The sequence below is a fragment of the Hevea brasiliensis genome, unplaced genomic scaffold (genome assembly GCF_030052815.1).
Source record: "Hevea brasiliensis isolate MT/VB/25A 57/8 unplaced genomic scaffold, ASM3005281v1 Scaf77, whole genome shotgun sequence".
NCBI lineage: Eukaryota > Viridiplantae > Streptophyta > Magnoliopsida > Malpighiales > Euphorbiaceae > Hevea > Hevea brasiliensis.
This window is the reverse complement of record NW_026615296.1, coordinates 147308-161891: the sequence shown is the minus strand read 5'-3', so window position 1 is coordinate 161891 and position 14584 is coordinate 147308.

Here is a 14584-nt window from a genome sequence, read left to right as displayed (position 1 = left end):
TAAGACTAACTTTCTTTTATTAAGCGGTAGGGAAATTCCTTTTTTCGGGAAGTCCAGACATGAATAAAGCAATGAAGGAAGCGTGGCGAATTCATTTAGATACCGAATCTACTGCCCTAGACTACACGGATCGAACGAGAAGAAAGTAGCCAATTCTCTCCCGAAAGGGAGTTGAAGTTCTCTGAGGGTTAATAGAAGACCTTTTTCTAGTCTTTTAGCCAAAGTTCTCCCTTATATTCCGTGTAAACCCCTGCCCTAGAAAGGGCTTTCTCCCTCAATCAAGGCTGTTCAGAAAGTCCTTAGGTTCGGTTAAATCTGGGATGGACGGCTTTGGCAGGCATGGATGAATTGCTTATAGTAAGGTAGAAGGGATGCGGGATAGGATAAAGATTCTTTCTTCTAAGCTTGAAAGCCGAATATCTCTTTTCTCTCCCGAAGCAACTGCCTAAGGAAAGAGGAAAAGCCTTGAATAGGCACTGGCATCTCCATCGAAGCTTTGGGACGAAGCTGTAGTGGATGTGAACTCTTTTCTAGGGTTTGCCATTCCGGTAAGAGAGTTAAGATAGTAAGCGTATGAAGAAGAGTTCATAGGCGGATCGAACTCCAAGCAAGGTGAAAAGCGGTAAGGCATTACCCTGTGGCATTCGACTTTCTTGCTATCCTCCCTGAAGGAAGGCTCAAAGGCAAGTCAGCGGTAAGGTATCTAGAATAGATAGATTCTCTCCGACAAAAAGACGATCTTTTCATGCTTGAAATTGAAAGAGAGAAGGAGCCCTATCAGTCCCCTAAAAACACGGTTTTCCCTAGTCTAATCGTGCCGCTTGAATCAAAGCTTCAATAAGCGCGGGTTCTTTCCCTTAGTGGATCTTGCTCTAGGGTGACTCAAGAGCTTCCCATTAGTAGTTCCACTTCCTGAAGAGTAGACATCCCGGAGCAGTTCTTGCTTCACTAAGGCTTACCAGAGCTTCCCAGAGACCAGAGATCAATAGCTCCCTATGGAAAGGAAGCTACACTCACTACTACCAAAGATAGATAGGTTAGTAAAAGGTCGGACCCATGCTATAAAATGGAAGTTTTAACTGGGAGTCCTATTAATAAAAGGAACTTGGCATGTATGTGTTCGAGAGGTAGGTAAGAGGTAGAAAGAACAAACTCTACGGCTGGATTAAAGGCCCGTCCTGAACCAATATTCAATCCAGAAAGACGTTTTCGTAACAACGTGAAAAAGAAAGCGCATTACTCCTTCCAATATTCATTGCCTCTAGTTCCGACTTAAGAGAAAATTTAAAAATGGTTACGTGGCTAACTCTTTTTTGAAGGCAAATGTGGCTACAGCCTTTTATAAGTAGTTTTGATTGAACGAACCGAACCAAAGGCAACTTCTTTCGGAGAAGGTCTTTCCTTCATGTCCAAGTTTTCCAGTGACATACGGAGATCGAAAAAGCGGAATTGGGGACCTGCCCCCTCCGCTCCTTGCTGCACACGAGGATGCCGCTCTCAACTACACATAAAAACCTTACGACTTTTCGGTCTACGAACGAAAGTAATGACTTAGGAGTGAAAAGCAGGCAATGTGCTTTCTTCTTATGTCCTGCTCTGATCTCAAATTCTACTTCAAATTCTATTCTTGATTAGATAGAGTAGGGAAACTGGCAAGGAGTTCCCATTCTGACTGAGTCTTGATCCCATTCTATCTCTCCTTTTTGAGGAAAGATCGCATATCCACTTTTAGGAAGGGAAGGGACTCCCCTGCTCACAGGATTAGTCTAACTGGCTTGCGTAAGAAACTTTCCTAAGCTAGCAGGCAACTACCATTCGAACTGGTTTTATTGCTTACCCGGATAGAGCCATTTTTGATATAGGATGGCGAAATAATGGAAACTAGCCTGCAATCTACATGGAACGAAACTGGCTGAAGGGAAAGGCACAATGAATGGAAGCTTTCTCCCAAAGACGTAACTTATAGGGAGACTGGTCGGGCTGTAACAGACCTCTCACTGGCTGACCTAGCAATAGAAGTAGTACTAAAAGGAACCATAAACGATCGGCTGGGAAGGTAAAAGGTTCTTCTCTTATGGCAAGCATATAGAAGGTATTCGATTAAAGCTTAGCTTACTTCAAGGCTTAACGATGGACTCCAGAGGCGAGACTGACCAATGAAACTGGATGGTTTTCCTAAACAGGATCAGGATGTCTGGGAAAGACTAATGGCTGTAATGCACTCGTAAGAGTGTTTTTTTACTGGCCTTTCAAAAAAGACTTAATTTATAAATCATGAACTGAACAATCAGAACAATTTCTACCATACTTATAACTTATACTATCATCGCGCAGAGCTAGAGTCCTTTCCGGTCGATTCATTCCTAGAAGCTAGCAGATGTCTGGAAACTCTCACTCTAGATGGTGGGGGGAAAGAAAATAAATAATTGCTGGAACTTGAAGGGCTTAAAAAAGGCTTAGGATAGGACTTAAACTAAATGGATGTCAATCCACACTCGCTTGGGAAAGACTCAAACTTGAGATATTCCTTATAGTACTGACCTTAACTTCCTGTAGGGGGGCGCGGGGAGAGTGAGCATTGGGCCTTGAATGGAGTGTGCCTTCCTTCTGTACATTTTTTAAGGAGTACTCCTGAGTGTACTATAAAATACAGTAGGTTCTCCGTGCCTTAAGATCCCCCAATCCCAGCTCATTGCTTGATAAGGAGAGGTCTGTGTAGCCAGTCACTTACCTGTCCTAGTCTCACTCTCTCACTAGAAGAGAGTGACAGTCTCAGTCGGGAAGGAAGTAACTGATAGCTGCTTCTTCTTTCAAAGTGAGAGACTTCCCTTACTCAGACTAATGTTCAATCATTCCCTCCATCTAAACCTAGCTTGAAGGTGGCGAGAGTTTCTCAAGGAATGCTTACCGAAAAGTCTGCTTACAGGTTGGTCTTCTTTGGCAGCTGCTTCCCACAGAGCTAGGCAAGTCATATCTTTCCACTTTATCTATTTTTACAGTAAAAGATAAGATCTCTTCCTTCTCCGGTAAGCAAGAAAGGAAACTGACCGGGAAGTGCTATTCACTCTTCCTAAAAATAATTTGTGTCCTGGCATTAAAGACTGGCATGTACAGTGAGAAGTGGGCAAGACCGGAAACACTGCTAACACCGGTTAGTTCTTTGCTCTCTGTCAATCAATATCAATAAAGGAACTGGCTTGGTTCGCTTGCCTGCTAGCCTTTTCATGAGACTGGCACCTTACCCTCTGTGAATGGAAAACCAGGAAATTATTTGATTGATTGCCCGGAAGTCAGGATTGTTTCTAGCTCGCAGAATGAAGAGGATTGCTTACCGGCTTAGCTCTGCAGAACCAATAGGTTTCCATTCCCATTCCAGGAAAGCAAGCAAGCTGACTTCTTCTAGCTGGGACTAGCTAAGGAGCTCATCCCGAGGCGAGGATTGAGTTTGCTTTCTTTCTTGCTTTGTATCGAGGGTATGTGTATGCGGTTGTAGGACATGTTCTTTCTTTTATTATTGTCTTGTATGGCGGGACTGGTGATTCGTGGAACTTCTATCTTAGGTTTTAAGTCTTCGATTGCTTTCTAAGTTGATGTCTTCCGCCTTGGAAACTTTCAATTCGAACTCGATCTTCGTCTGCAGTCGGAGGAGGGCGTGAATGTGTAGTGTATCTGGATCTGGGACCATTCCCTTATTCTCTTAGTCGTAGTACGCCCGATCATTCAGTTGGAGATGAGACTGTTGACTAATAAAAAAGATAATAAGGGGTCCATCGGTCATTTCCTTCTGTCGATCGAGTGAATGGGGATTCGGGGTTTCAGCTGCTTTTCTCTGTTCTTAGGTTCGATCTCTTATCTTATAGGGCCAACGCGCCTATTCTATTACATTCCTTTCTTTTTTCTGGTGAACCTGTCCCATTGCCCGAATCCAGGAATGGTGATGTCTCGTCTTGACATGGCTTACCCTAAACGGCTTTAATGGAACATGCCTAGGGCAGAGAGAGGTCAGTTTATCTAGCCCGATAGGCAAAGACCTTAATAGAAGGCACTTATAATAAAAAAGACGATTAGCTTAAAGGTTATCCGATGAGATGAAATTATTTAGTAGAACAGATAATGGAAATTGCATAAAGAGATAAGAGATCTGATCAATAGGAGGAGGAGTCCGTAGCGTAGGTAGGATAATTTTTCATGCCACGACGATCTATTGATATAAGACTACGCCTCATTCTCCGAAAATTGAGGAAAGAATAAACCAAAGAATAGCGAAGGGAAAGAAAAAGAGTTCAAAGAAAGGATTGTTGAAGAAAGCTAAGAAAGATAGACATAAGAAGAGGATATGACAGACTGACTACAGATGCCATCTCGCGATAATCTAGCTATTTATATAAATCACCATTGCCAAGTGGCTTGGCTTCAGTCGTTACACCATTCGTGCAGGTCGCTACTTATGCGACAAGGCAGATGGATAGTCCGCTTTCAACTGTTGTTAAGCATTGACAGACGACTGCCCACTAAACCGATTACCCGGAGCTAGAAGATCTTTTGCAGCTCTTAGTCCCTCTTACATTCTTCTATTCTGCTGATCGGATTCACTGTACTAGAACCTTCTCGGTACCCGGTTTGCCCGCAAAGCAGTAGTATCAGTAGCTTTGGACTGTGAACGCAGTGCAAGTATGGAAAGCACCCTGATGCTAATGCTAAGATGCTAAGCATCAGACCCCAAGAATCTTACGATTAGAATGAGTTCTTGCTGGTAGCGAGAAGGTAAGGCTAAGAAGAAGCCGAAGGCATATAATAATAATAAGAGAATAGGGTATAGCGCCCCGCTAGACCGAAGGCGAAGCCGAGGCTAGGGTGAGAATCGTTAGGGTGGGACTTTGCAAATGCCTTTTTGTTCACAGCAAACTTAGCTGACCAATGAAAGCATCCACCAGATCCTTCCACTCCTGGAGTTTCGTCTGGTCTTCTCGGAATCAATGTGGAATGGTGATCCCCAGATTTCATTCACTAGTTTCTCCAGGACATCCTTCTGCAGGCTAGCATACCTGTAAGGCCTCTGGTTGACAGGTGGAGAGCCAAAGGGATTCTATCTATGATCCTTTTAGGTGGAAGGGCAGTAGGTTCAGCAAATATATCCCGATCTCTACAGAGCCACTGGGGTATCGAAAACCGGGGTGTAGCGACTTAAGGCGTTGCCAATACCTACAGCCCACGGGAGACATAGTCCAAGCCAAAAGAGGGCTGGTCTCGCGCATGGATTGGAACCCTGGGAATTCTCATACGAAAAGGGAGCGCAGCTGAATTCACATCCCAGGCTTTCTCGTCGACCAGGCTTATAAAGCCTGCCTCGGCCGATAGCAAAGAAGAGAAGCAGCTTAAGAGAGAGTCCGGTGCGGTGTAACCAACAACTCAAGGCTATCAAGGGAAGGAGTTCGATATGATAAAGAGAGAGCTTCGTCTAGCGGGGCGGAGCATTGCTTTGTTTTTCTCTCTTTTCTTCTTCACAGTGAAGCAGATGCCGAACCTCATCGTTCGAAAGAAGAGAATTTCTTGATTGGCCCGAGCACGAAAAAGCCTAAGCATTGACTCATTCCATCGGACGAAAGCAAGGAGCACTTTACAACAAGTGACGGAGAAGGGGAGTTGGGTGATTACCTTAAGGGGCTTTTGTTTTTGCGTTCGTACCTCGAATCAAGCTTTTATTGCGGCCTGAGGTTACCTGCTGGACGGAAAGAAAACCTCTTCCTTGGTGACTTGGAGGAACTTGCGGAACCATCGGTCGAGGTAAAAGGATCGGCTGGGCTTCTTTGGTAGGGGTCCACTTAAGGTAGTCGCGATGCATCCTTGGAGACGGGCGATTAACCGTGCTTGTCTGACTAACTTCAACCTTTTTTCCTCTTACCCGTATTCCTACGGAAGCTCTGTCTCTTTCTTGGTACCTTTGCGGAGTCATGACTAACGGAGTGGGGGTAGCCTGATGAAAGACTGGGAGGCTTCGTTCGCGTAAGCTCAATGCTTAGGGAAGAGTTATGGCTGCGAAAAAGGTAGCCGTCCTTCCATGCCAAGCCAGCACATGGACCGGATTGGTACTAGAAGGGGATAATTACCTTCAACATATGTCCTAGCCCTAAGGGATTGGAGGAAGAGCTTTACATTTTGCTAAGTTAAGAGCAATTCAAGATCCAGAGTCTGATAGAATGCCTTATTTGGCACTTTAAGCCTATCAACCTACCTTATGAGCTGTTTTGAATTGCCACTATCTCTATGTAGGGAAATTGAAATGCTCATCCGAAACGGGACACAAGGATGATCAGAGAAAAATTCACTGGATTAATTGGGAGTCGCTATGCAAGTCGAAGAAGGAAGGTGGTATGGGGTTCAGACAAATTCACAATTTCAACTTGGCTATGTTAGCTAAGCAGGGATGGCGATTAGTGCATTATGAAGATTCTTTGCTAGCTCAAGTTCTCAAAGCCGGGTACTATCCGTCTTCCGATTTCATGCAGGCCTCTCTCGGTTACAACCCGAGTTACACTTGGAGAAGTATTCACGCGGCTAGACAGGTTCTCCACAAGGGTTTATGTTGGCGGATTGGGAATGGAAGAAGTGTGAGGATTTGGAAAGATGGTTGGCTACCTAAACAGTGTGGTTTTCGGGTATGGTCTCGGTCGAACCTGCTGGACGAGAATGCAACAGTTGACTCTCTACTGCAAGAGGATGGTCTCGGTTGGAATATCCCCTTGTTAGAACAGGTCCTGCTGCCTTTTCTTTTGAAGTAGCACAGGTTAAACAACTTTATCTTAGTCCCCGACAACCCCAGGACAAATTAGTGTGGCAGTACTCTAAGACGGGATCATACACAGTCCGTAGTGCATATCATCTCCTCATGCTGCAACCAGCTTTGACCAGCCCAGGTACGTCATCAGGAACTCAAAATGTTGTTAAAGTTAAATGGCATGGTGTGTGGAGCCTCAACATCCCCCCAAAGGTGAGACATTTTATTTGGCGTGCCCTAAATATAAATAATGCTCTTCCTTCGGTAACGGAGTCTTAGCCTAACCGCTTCCTTCCTTTAGCCAGATTAACTGGAATATTCACCTCACTCCCAGTCTGCTAGTTGAGTCTCCCTCCTATCTCTTGGTCTCCTTTTAAGTATTACACTCGTACGGTAGCTACTCTTGCTCGTATGGTTATCTGTCTATCAGACGTGAGAAAAATTCTTTCTAGCTTGGCCTCCTGAGTCTTCCTCCTTTCAAATCTGCATACCATCGAAAGAAGTCAATGAGAATAGCTAAACAACTTAGAGAGATAGCATTCTTCTCTTATGAGATTTTGGAATGCAGCCTTTTAAATTTCAATTTAAAACAAGTTCAAAAGCGATTCTAGGAAGATCGAGTCAGAATCCGCATAACCCCTGCGGTTGTTGACGAGACCGTCACTAAGAGAGGGCTTCATGGGAGTAGGTCTCGCTTCTCGAAGGCGTAGGTCAGGTGTTAATGTCCTAAGCAAGGACCTTCATTTGCGATCCGCGTCTGCGACGATGATCAAGTAAGAACTGATATCCGCTCATCCTTTCCTTTCTGAAGTTCCCTAAGGTTAGGAGCCCGGTTCGGCTCTTCCTATGAAATGATTAGGCCTTCCCGAACCCCACGCGAGGGGAAGACCGGCAGCACGCAGAAGAGTTCCAAGAGGACCTTATTTGAACTAGTTCCAAAGGGGTCGTAGCGAAAGCAAGAAAGATGTTAATAGCAAGACCCTTTCCTGAATCAAAATCTCTCTTCTTACCAGCTACTGCGATCAATCTCCGATCCCTCTCTTCATTGTAGAATGCCGTGTAATGCCGTAGTCCAAAGATAAGAGCTGCATTCGTAGGTCTATCAAACCTGAGTTTAGGGTACCGATAAGGTAATCCACCAAGAAAGGCTTTGAATCGTGAGATAGGGGTATAGGACCTACGGCTTTCTAGTTACGTATGAGTAAGCATATACTTATTTCCAGTCGAGTAGACTAAAGAGACTGAGATCTTAGCTGCATTCCGACTCACTCCTCAACCAGGGAGCGCCAACTAAGCTCGACCTTAACTTAAGGGAGAGGAGTGAAGCTGCTCGACCTTTTAATTTGAAATAGGGAGAGGAGTGCATTTTTGGGATAGAATTCGGTATAAGGCAAAGAAAGATCAATCAGAGATTGAACTCAAACTCCTCATTGGGCATTCAGGGATGAATGCTTTATATCATTACAATAGGCAGTGGAAATACATCCAAAGAGGACTAAGAGCAGTATCCTATGAATCAATCCCCAGAGGTCTTTAAGCTGAAAACTGGAGTTTAGGCCCCCGATAAGGTAATCTTCGGTTCTGCTCCAAGAGATCAAGAACCCTTTGAATTCACTTTCATAGCCTTAATTTGAATTCAGGCAATCGCTTTCAGTAAGAGAGTTGAAAGAAAGAAAGGAAAGCCCCCTTTCCTGGAAAGCCCCTTCATATTAGTTAGAGACAGAGCTACTGTCCTCAGAGCTCTTAGGGACCACTCGATAGTCGTACCACCATGGTCTTTCTCTATTGGACTGAACTTCGATGGAAAATGTTTTCTTAGCCCATGAGCTCGTGCGAAACTGACACCATTGAGATTGAAAATGGTTTTCAAGTCGATTTTCCCTTAGCATTTCATGCTTATTCTAATATCGTATTCTAAGGTCATACTTCTCAGACCGATATGGCATGCTTAGCCGACTTGGCATTTTATGCCCACTCTATGGCAGCCGACTAGGCATTGAATGCATACCCCAACCCCACTCTATGCTTATCCGGCATTTCATGCCCTAAGTGTTCAGTCCCAACGCTAAAGCTAAAACTTAGCCGAATAAAGGCAGAAAGCCGATTTCTATTTATAAAGGGAAAGATATCTGACCGAGCACTTGAATCCAGAGATTCTATCGGCACGGGTATCCCGTTTCAACGAACTCACTCTGAAACCACCAAATACTGACTGGCCAGTTAGGACAAGGGAAAAAATTCAAGTATCACCAAACTTGGGTATCTTCTTTCAGGGTGATAGTTTAAGAGCAAGGCCTTGACTTTGAATTTACGTCGAGATCATTAGAATTTGCTCTTAGAGCTAAATCGTCAATCTCTTCTTCCCAGGCAGGATTAAGGGAAAAGGGATTACCCCTCCCCCCTCCGGTACAAACTGATATTGATCAATATCCGCTTCACGAATTCGTCGAAGACGAATATCGGAAAAGATCCGTTCAGCTTGTTCCTGAACGGCGATGGATTCCCCGCTATAGGAATCTTTCCAGCAGCCCCGCTTTGCTTTTGAAGCGGTCGGGGCCGGCTATTCTCTCTAAAACCTGCCTTGATCGTGTAAGAGAATTCTGAATTCGCTTGCAGCTCTTACTCGCTTTCAACCCTTTGAAAGCTACTGGCGAGGAAGACGGGGACTAGTCTAAGCCCACCGCCAAAGTGGAGTTCTTCTATCTGGGACGGATTTTTTGACAATTAGGCATTAGCAGTTGGTGGAAATCCACAACGAATGAGTTCTAACCTTTCTTTTTTTTTTTTCTCGAACCAAGAGATGCAATGAAGTTCCTCCCCCTTTCAGTGCTCTAATCTACTAGGGATGGAGTGAAGCTGGAAGGCTGTGTCAAGAAAAAGGCTAGTGAAATAAATGCCTCAGAAGAGCAAGGTGCAACCGTCTCTCTTACCGAGCTTTCTGGGAAAGAAAGGAAATCGGTTTTGGTTGGCAGCAAAATGTTTGACGCGGGGTATCTTTTACTAGGCGGCAATTCTCATGGTTCAGGGTTCTGTATGTCAACTGCTTTACCGGCTCTCTCATAGCTGATGCAAGAAAAAAGAGCTCTCTCTGGTCTTAATTGACCACGGATCAGGTCACGCTTGCCCATGATGCACGAGCTAACCAACTACTTGGGAAGTCATCCATTGCTCTCCCTATCTTATTCTTTTTGTACTTATCACGATCAATTCCTTTTCAAATTCTGCTACTAAAGCACTTCTTTGGGCAAATGCGAACCTCCCATTGCCTAGGCTCGCTCTCTATTGCTGTAGCTGAGTCCGTCTATGGACTGCTCCTTCCTGGTATGTAAATGGTAGACGGGGTTCAAATACCGATTCCTGGTTTTCTAAAGCACCTTTATTTTAGGATCCTCAGAAGGTAATCCCCTTACTTAACTTAATATAAGGGGTCAACAAAGACCAGAAATCAATGTATAAAGAACCACATAGACCCCATATACTAATAATTACCTATGAAATAATCTCTCTCAGTTGATGGGATAAAATAGGCGATTTTGAATATCTCTTCTTACCTGACCTGGAAGAGGAACCGTTGGTGGAATCACCTCCCACTTCACTTCTCTTAATTTGCTTTCACAAATAAACAAAGCCCGGGATAAAGCTTTATTAAAGCAAGGCTACCGATGAAAGAGAGATAGTGATTCGTTGATGTTGATGAAAGAAATGATTGGTTTCACTTTCACGACATGGAGTTGAACCATGATCGACCGTGATCGTGAGAATTGCCTAGAGCTTCTTGGCCCACGTGTCCCCAACGAACTAAATCGCCCAGTATATGTGACACAGAGGCTACTCCACTAGATATCAGACTATAGATTATGGTATGATATCTATATAATTACACCCGGCCTATGATTCACACTCTAGCGAAAGAAAAATCAACAACATCAGTAACATCAGGAAAATCAGCACCGACCCCTGACCTCAGACTCCCCCTCCCCTCAAGAGTAGGGTCTGCTAATCCAATTAAAGAAATACGACCGAGACAGTATGAAATCGGAGCGACTAGAAGGAGGCCAAGCATTCGTCAGCGTAGGAAGGAAGGAGGCAATTATACTTGCTTACCATGCCGGCCAATATTAATATTAATATTAATATTAATAGGCGAAAGAGACAGCTGAAAACCATGACTTGGGGGTTCCAACCGAGAAAACAACAAAGGGCGATCAGAATCAATCGGTGCATCTTTCGCTTCACGTCAGGAATATATTTCGGACATCAACATCCTGCTGCTCATCAGAGGGAATTGTGCCACTTTTAGGTTAGGGATAAGTCGATTTATAACAATATATAATTTTATCAATCCAAAGTAACGTCCATAGAGGCTTGTCCGCTAGATCTCTATCCAAGGGATTTCTTTTCTGATTTAATAGACTTACGCGTAGAAAATGTGACATAGAGCCATACCGGCCAATTGATCCCCCTCTCTCCGTTTCGAAAACTGGACATCCAAATGCCTTGCGCTCACGGCCCCTTCTTCACGTTGAAGTTAATCGTGGCAGCAGCCCGGTGGGAACGCTTACGAGACACTGGTGTCAGCCAACTCACAAATACAAATAGGGACACTTCCGAAGAAGAATAGGTTATGTTCTCCAACACCTGAAGCTAAGGAATTCGGAGAAAGTATAAACAGAGATCCCTAAAGCAGCTCTTCCGCTACTTAACTAATAGAAAGGTTTTGGCTATCGAATTTGGAAAAGCCATCATGCTGAAGTGACACTCGCAACTAAGGCTAAGATCAAAGTATCGATGTCGGGAAAGCCCTTGTTCCAGCTTAGAGGGAAAAGACTCCGCTTCCAGGCTTCTTCCCTACTTGCCTACTCTTTGCCTTAGGATTCATTATCAAAGGCCCTTCACTTCAAGCTAAGAGATTGATCCTAAGATCGCTGGAATACCCATCACGTTGATTGGCAAGCTCTCCAACCCAACCTTTAAGAACGTCGTGATTAAGATAGCTGCCAGTATTTGAACAGGAATAGAAGATAAGACATGTTTAACAAGTAGAAATCTTCCTGAAAAAAAAGTTGTTTTCCTTGAGAGAAAGAGAGCTCAGAAAGGTATCTTTAGTGAGAGGAGAGGCTATGCCTTTGAGGTTCCTCATTGGCCTTGGTGCAGCGCAGGTCACCTCCTTCTAAGGCAGATCCGTAAGAAGCGATGGGACAGGACAAACAGAATAGGAACCGCTATCACCACTTGTCCTATTCCATACCATAAACATCTACCTTCCAGAGCTAATTTAACTAGGATTTGATATACATTCTTTCCCTTGACATGAAGCCCGGCCTATCACTCTCTCTTCCCTTGAAGCCCAGAAGATGTGGTAGTCTATCTTCAGAGGTGTGCCTATGCTGCTAGCTATAGCATATAGTACCTGTTCATTATATAACTTTACATAGCATTATTTCTGGTAGCCTTACCGATAGAGCAGTATTGTCTACCTTTGTTTGGTGGAATGAAGGTAGGTGTCTATCTAGTCAGAGTGAGGTATTGGTTTTCGACCTAATTTGGCCTTTGAAATTCAGTCCGGTCGATCACTCTGACTTTCATCCCGTGTCCAGCATTGATCCCTCCGCTCCTTGATGCACACGAGGACGACACCTAGACAGAAAAACCTTCTTTCTTTGCTTGCCTTCTTTCTTTGCTTGATTGCCTAGTTTCTTCTAACATTTAATCAGTCCAGATGAGCTCTAAAGAAAGACTTGATTCAATGCCTTGACTGACTGAATCAAGCACCGACTTCGCTCTATTAGTAGTTTGAACTTGAATCACTACTCCCTCCTCTTGCAAGTGCTATTAACTATTTCCTTCTAGCTTGAAGCCTCTAGGCAAACTTCACTAGTTTCATTCCGTAAAGTCAACCATCTCGGTAGCTGTTCTAGTTCACAAAGATTCAAGTAGTGTAGTGCTTTCTCTCGGGATTCATTCAACTGCTTAGGAAGGACAGCTAGCAGCGGATCTGGAAGACCGGATATTCCGTATTATAGCCACTCTCAATCCAGATGAACTAGATTGAAATTGAGTCCTTACCTTCATGCCATTCTTTATTGTCTTTATTATACGCAAGTACTTCTTTATTCCGCTTTGACTTCTTTCGAGCTGACTTACTAATTAGTCGACTTACTAATTAGTCAATGCCTGACCTTATTTTATTGAAAGAAGTGGTTTGAACTCTGACTCTAGCCTATCTTGCAGCTTAGCTTAGACCGGATCTTTCAATGAAAAGAGCTGACTTCAAGCGCTTACTCAATGGCAAGGCCTCGCAGTAAGAATCAACAAGCACTGCAGGTGGTTCCTGCTTACTCTTATCCGGTGTTCAACCAGCTGGCACCTCCTCATGTAAACAATGTCTCCCAGACTCCTCAACTCTACCAGCAAACTTCTCCGCCACCATTTCAACCCCTTTTCCTCAGCCTCAAACGCCCGCCCCCTTCTTAGTCAATGGGGCACAGCAGGTTCGGCATCTACTACTACTACAAAAGAGAGAATCCACTTCAGCTAACCACTCTTTGTTTTGTAAGGCAGAGCTATTTTCTGATCCGATACGAGAATGAATTCAATAAAGGGCTTCAGCCTATTGCCAACAAACATTACTTTCGTGGAGCCTATTATATTATATATTATATATTATGGAACGGCTTGTTTGGTTTGGTAAGAATCTACTCTATTCAATTACCTGGGTTTAGTCTTAAAAAAAGAGAGTTAGAGTACCCCGGGTACTTATACTTAGGACTTATTTTAGAAAAAGTCAGAAGAAAACTCTTTTCTTTGCTCGATATTAGCAATATTGAAAGTCTAGCAACAAGGGTTTTTGAATTCAAAAAGTTCAGACGCCGCAAAAGAAGAAAGGCCACCCCAAACAAAGCTTGAAGTGAAGGCTTTATTTAGTTTCTAGAATAGCTAGAGTAGCAGGAAAAGAAGATGCTACTAGTAAAGGCGTAATCGTAATTCTAATCCTCCTTTCCTCCTCTCTTACTATGCATCCTTTCAGGATCAGGCAGATTGAGAACCTTCCTTTTACTATGTATTTTTACAGATGTAATAGTAATGAAAAAGGTATATAATAAGAAGAATTCTATTCGACTAGGGTTTCCTATGTTTTAAATAGTAACTACATAAGGTGTGTGATTCTGAAAAGAAATTCAATAATAATTCTAAGCCAAAATAAAGAAAGAGATCTATATAGAAATATGCTTGAAACCATGTCGACAAAGGACCTCGAATCCGTTTTGCGTCAACCCAACCCTCCTGAAATCACTCCACGACTAACTGAGCTTGAAGCGACTTTCTTACTCATTCTATCTTTGTTAGTGAAGCGAGCTTTTTTTTATTAGGGATCACCTGTGCTATCAAAAAAATAAGGAATACCAGGCACGAAATTGCTCACCCGGCTCTTAAATAGAAATCCCTGCAGCCTTTAAATTTCAATTTAAATTGAAAAAGGGTGATATCATAAGCTGTTGTCGGAATAACTAGTAATATCATCGGTAAGAATTAAGCCAATTTCTCCTCTTTCTTTTCTGGGCTTGTTGGAATAAGAGCTTTTGTCGCCTTTCCTTTGTCCTTTGACATCGAATCGGTTGTGCTAGAATCAATGGCAGATAATGCCCTCTTGTCGTAAGTGAGCAGACGATTTCTCCCTGACATCACAGAAGACGATTTTCGGCATATGGCTACTTCTATTCTTGGGCATCCCGCCTCAAATAGACTAGGCTCCTTCATTCCTTAGAAACCTCCTTCATTCATGCCTTTTCTCGGTTACTCTTTCCCAGT